Consider the following 6,389-nt stretch of genomic DNA (forward strand, 5'->3'; position numbering starts at 1 on the left):
CCCAAAAAAATGAAAAATCCACCCAAAACCTAAAAAAATTGAAATTTTTATATGAAAAACTTCTTTTGCCCATATCTCCTTAAATATGCGTCCTAGAGCGAAAAGGACTTTAATTCGTGACCACCCCCAAAAAATTGAAAAATCCACCCAAAACCTAAAAAAATTGAAATTTTTATATGAAAAACTTCTTTTGCCCATATCTCCTTAAATATGCGTCCTAGAGCGAAAAGGACTTTAATTCGTGACCACCCCCAAAAAATTGAAAAATCCACCCAAAACCTAAAAAAATTTAAATTTTTATATGAAAAACTTCTTTTGCCCATATCTCCTTAAATATGCGTCCTAGAGCGAAAAGGACTTTAATTCGTGACCACCCCCAAAAAATTGAAAAATCCACCCCAACCTAAAAAAATTGACATTTTTATATGAAAAACTTCTTTTGCCCATATCTCCTTAAATATGCGTCCTAGAGCGAAAAGGACTTTAATTCGTGACCACCCCCAAAAAATTGAAAAATCCACCCAAAACCTAAAAAAATTTAAATTTTTATATGAAAAACTTCTTTTGCCCATATCTCCTTAAATATGCGTCCTAGAGCGAAAAATCCACCCAAAACCTAAAAAAATTTAAATTTTTATATGAAAAACTTCTTTTGCCCATATCTCCTTAAATATGCGTCCTAGAGCGAAAAGGACTTTAATTCGTGACCACCCCCAAAAAATTGAAAAATCCACCCAAAACCTAAAAAGATTGAAATTTTTATATGAAAAACTTCTTTTGCCCATATCTCCTTAAATATGCGTTCTAGAGCGAAAAGGACTTTAATTCGTGACCACCCCCAAAAAATTGAAAAATCCACCCAAAACCTAAAAAAAATTTAAATTTTTATATGAAAAACTTCTTTTGCCCATATCTCCTTAAATATGCGTCCTAGAGCGAAAAGGACTTTAATTCGTGACCACCCCCAAAAAATTGAAAAATCCACCCAAAACCTACAAAAATTGAAATTTTTATATGAAAAACTTCTTTTGCCCATATCTCCTTAAATATGCGTCCTAGCGCAAAAAGGACTTTAATTCGTGACCACCCCCAAAAAATTGAAAAATCCACCCAAAACCTACAAAAATTGAAATTTTTATATGAAAAACTTCTTTTGCCCATATCTCCTTAAATATGCGTCCTAGAGCGAAAAGGACTTTAATTCGTGACCACCCCCAAAAAATTGAAAAATCCACCCAAAACCTACAAAAATTGAAATTTTTATATGAAAAACTTCTTTCGCCCATATCTCCTTAAATATGCGTCCTAGAGCGAAAAGGACTTTAATTCGTGACCACCCCCAAAAAATTGAAAAATCCACCCAAAACCTAAAAAAATTTAAATTTTTATATGAAAAACTTCTTTTGCCCATATCTCCTTAAATATGCGTCCTAGAGCGAAAAGGACTTTAATTCGTGACCACCCCCAAAAAATTGAAAAATCCACCCAAAACCTAAAAAAATTTAAATTTTTATATGAAAAACTTCTTTTGCCCATATCTCCTTAAATATGCGTCCTAGAGCGAAAAGGACTTTAATTCGTGACCACCCCCAAAAAATTGAAAAATCCATCCAAAACCTAAAAAAATTGACATTTTTATATGAACAACTTCTTTTGCCCATATCTCCTTAAATATGCGTCCTAGAGCGAAAAGGACTTTAATTCGTGACCACCCCCAAAAAATTGAAAAATCCACCCAAATCCTAAAAAAATTTAAATTTTTATATGAAAAACTTCTTTTGCCCATATCTCCTTAAATATACGTCCTAGAGCGAAAAATCCAACCAAAACCTAAAAAAATTTAAATTTTTATATGAAAAACTTCTTTTGCCCATATCTCCTTAAATATGCGTCCTAGAGCGAAAAGGACTTTAATTCGTGACCACCCCCAAAAAATTGAAAAATCCACCCAAAACCTAAAAAAATTGAAATTTTTATATGAAAAACTTCTTTTGCCCATATCTCCTTAAATATGCGTTCTAGAGCGAAAAGGACTTTAATTCGTGACCACCCCCAAAAATTGAAAAATCCACCCAAAACCTAAAAAAAAATTTAAATTTTTATATGAAAAAAAAACCTAAAAAAATTGACATTTTTATATGAAAAACTTCTTTTGCCCATATCTCCTTAAATATCCGTCCTAGAGCGAAAAGGACTTTAATTCGTGACCACCCCCAAAAAATTGAAAAATCCACCCAAATCCTAAAAAAATTTAAATTTTTATATGAAAAACTTCTTTTGCCCATATCTCCTTAAATATGCGTCCTAGAGCGAAAAATCCACCCAAAACCTAAAAAAAATTAAATTTTTATATGAAAAACTTCTTTTGCCCATATCTCCTTAAATATGCGTCCTAGAGCGAAAAGGACTTTAATTCGTGACCACCCCCAAAAAAATTGAAAAATCCACCCAAAACCTAAAAAAATTGAAATTTTTATATGAAAAACTTCTTTTGCCCATATCTCCTTAAATATGCGTTCTAGAGCGAAAAGGACTTTAATTCGTGACCACCCCCAAAAAATTGAAAAATCCACCCAAAACCTACAAAAATTGAAATTTTTATATGAAAAACTTCTTTTGCCCATATCTCCTTAAATATGTGTCCTAGAGCGAAAAGGACTTTAATTCGTGACCACCCCCAAAAAATTGAAAAATCCACCCAAAACCTACAAAAATTGAAATTTTTATATGAAAAACTTCTTTTGCCCATATCTCCTTAAATATGTGTCCTAGAGCGAAAAGGACTTTAATTCGTGACCACCCCCAAAAAATTGAAAAATCCACCCAAAATCTAAAAAAAAATTTAAATTTTTATATGAAAAACTTCTTTTGCCCATATCTCCTTTAATATGCGTCCTAGAGCGAAAAGGACTTTAATTCGTGACCACCCCCAAAAAATTGAAAAATCCACCCAAAACCTACAAAAATTGAAATTTTTATATGAAAAACTTCTTTTGCCCATATCTCCTTAAATATGCGTCCTAGAGCGAAAAGGACTTTAATTCGTGACCACCCCCAAAAAATTGAAAAATCCACCCAAAACCTAAAAAAATTGAAATTTTTATATGAAAAACTTCTTTTGCCCATATCACCTTAAATATGTGTCCTAGAGCGAAAAGGACTTTAATTCGTGACCACCCCCAAAAAATTGAAAAATCCACCCAAAACCTACAAAAATTGAAATTTTTATATGAAAAACTTCTTTTGCCCATATCTCCTTAAATATGCGTCCTAGAGCGAAAAGGACTTTAATTCGTGACCACCCCCAAAAAATTGAAAAATCCACCCAAAACCTAAAAAAATTGACATTTTTATATGAAAAACTTCTTTTGCCCATATCTCTTTAAATATGCGTCCTAGAGCGAAAAGGACTTTAATTCGTGACCACCCCCAAAAAATTGAAAAATCCACCCAAAACCTACAAAAATTGAAATTTTTATATGAAAAACTTCTTTTGCCCATATCTCCTTAAATATGCGTTCTAGAGCGAAAAGGACTTTAATTCGTGACCACCCCCAAAAAATTGAAAAATCCACCCAAAACCTAAAAAAATTGAAATTTTTATATGAAAAACTTCTTTTGCCCATATCTCCTTAAATATGCGTCCTAGAGCGAAAAGGACTTTAATTCGTGACCACCCCCAAAAAATTTAAAAATCCACCCAAAACCTAAAAAAATTGAAATTTTTATATGAAAAACTTCTTTTGCCCATATCTCCTTAAATATGCGTCCTAGAGCGAAAAGGACTTTAATTCGTGACCACCCCCAAAAAATTGAAAAATCCACCCAAAACCTAAAAAAATTGAAATTTTTATATGAAAAACTTCTTTTGCCCATATCTCCTTAAATATGCGTCCTAGAGCGAAAAGGACTTTAATTCGTGACCACCCCCAAAAAATTGAAAAATCCACCCAAAACCTACAAAAATTGAAATTTTTATATGAAAAACTTCTTTTGCCCATATCTCCTTAAATATGCGTCCTAGAGCGAAAAGGACTTTAATTCGTGACCACCCCCAAAAAATTGAAAAATCCACCCAAAACCTAAAAAAAATTGAAATTTTTATATGAAAAACTTCTTTTGCCCATATCTCCTTAAATATGCGTCCTAGAGCGAAAAGGACTTTAATTCGTGACCACCCCCAAAAAATTGAAAAATCCACCCAAAACCTACAAAAATTGAAATTTTTATATGAAAAACTTCTTTTGCCCATATCTCCTTAAATATGCGTCCTAGAGCGAAAAGGACTTTAATTCGTGACCACCCCCAAAAAATTTAAAAATCCACCCAAAACCTAGAAAAATTGAAATTTTTATATGAAAAACTTCTTTTGCCCATATCTCCTTAAATATGCGTCCTAGAGCGAAAAGGACTTTAATTCGTGACCACCCCCAAAAAATTGAAAAATCCACCCAAAACCTAAAAAAATTGAAATTTTTATATGAAAAACTTCTTTTGCCCATATCGCAAAAAAAATTGAAAAATATGCGTCCTAGAGCGAAAAGGACTTTAATTCGTGACCACACCCAAAAAATTGAAAAATCCACCCAAAACCTAAAAAAATTGAAATTTTTATATGAAAAACTTCTTTTGCCCATATCTCCTTAAATATGCGTCCTAGAGCGAAAAGGACTTTAATTCGTGACCACCCCCAAAAAATTGAAAAATCCACCCAAAACCTAAAAAAATTTAAATTTTTATATGAAAAACTTCTTTTGCCCATATCTCCTTAAATATGCGTCCTAGAGCGAAAAGGACTTTAATTCGTGACCACCCCCAAAAAATTGAAAAATCCACCCAAAACCTCAAAAAATTGAAATTTTTATATGAAAAACTTCTTTTGCCCATATCTCCTTAAATATGCGTCCTAGAGCGAAAAGGACTTTAATTCGTGACCACCCCCAAAAAATTGAAAAATCCACCCAAAACCTAAAAAAATTGAAATTTTTATATGAAAAACTTCTTTTGCCCATATCTCCTTAAATATGCGTCCTAGAGCGAAAAGGACTTTAATTCGTGACCACCCCCAAAAAATTGAAAAATCCACCCAAAACCTAAAAAAATTGAAATTTTTATATGAAAAACTTCTTTTGCCCATATCTCCTTAAGTATGCGTCCTAGAGCGAAAAGGACTTTAATTCGTGACCACCCCCAAAAAATTGAAAAATCCACCCAAAACCTAAAAAAATTGAAATTTTTATATGAAAAACTTCTTTTGCCCATATCTCCTTAAATATTCGTCCTAGAGCGAAAAGGACTTTAATTCGTGACCACCCCCAAAAAATTGAAAAATCCACCCAAAACCTAAAAAAATTGAAATTTTTATATGAAAAACTTCTTTTGCCCATATCTCCTTAAATATGCGTCCTAGAGCGAAAAGGACTTTAATTCGTGACCACCCCCAAAAAATTGAAAAATCCACCCAAAACCTAAAAAAATTGAAATTTTTATATGAAAAACTTCTTTTGCCCATATCTCCTTAAATATGCGTCCTAGAGCGAAAAGGACTTTAATTCGTGACCACCCCCAAAAAATTGAAAAATTCACCCAAAACCTAAAAAAAATTAAATTTTTATATGAAAAACTTCTTTTGCCCATATCTCCTTAAATATGCGTCCTAGAGCGAAAAGGACTTTAATTCGTGACCACCCCCAAAAAATTGAAAAATCCACCCAAAACCTAAAAAAATTGAAATTTTTATATGAAAAACTTCTTTTGCCCATATCTCCTTAAATATGCGTCCTAGAGCGAAAAGGACTTTAATTCGTGACCACCCCCAAAAAATTGAAAAATCCACCCAAAACCTAAAAAAATTGAAATTTTTATATGAAAAACTTTTTGCCCATATCTCCTTAAATATGCGTCCTAGAGCGAAAAGGACTTTAATTCGAGACCACCCCCAAAAAATTGAAAAATCCACGCAAAACCTAAAAAAATTGAAATTTTTATATGAAAAACTTCTTTTGCCCATATCTCCTTAAATATGCGTCCTAGAGCGAAAAGGACTTTAATTCGTGACCACCCCCAAAAAATTGAAAAATCCACCCAAAACCTAAAAAAATTGACATTTTTATATGAAAAACTACTTTTGCCCATATCTCCTTAAATATGCGTCCTAGAGCGAAAAGGACTTTAATTCGTGACCACCCCCAAAAAATTGAAAAATCCACCCAAAACCTAAAAAAATTGAAATTTTTATATGAAAAACTTCTTTTGCCCATATCTCCTTAAATATGCGTTCTAGAGCGAAAAGGACTTTAATTCGTGACCACCCCCAAAAAATTTAAAAATCCACCCAAAACCTAAAAAAATTGAAATTTTTATATGAAAAAATTCTTTTGCCCATATCT

This window comes from Haematobia irritans, chromosome 3 (genome assembly GCF_050003625.1).
Source record: "Haematobia irritans isolate KBUSLIRL chromosome 3, ASM5000362v1, whole genome shotgun sequence".
Classification (NCBI taxonomy): Eukaryota; Metazoa; Arthropoda; class Insecta; order Diptera; family Muscidae; genus Haematobia; species Haematobia irritans.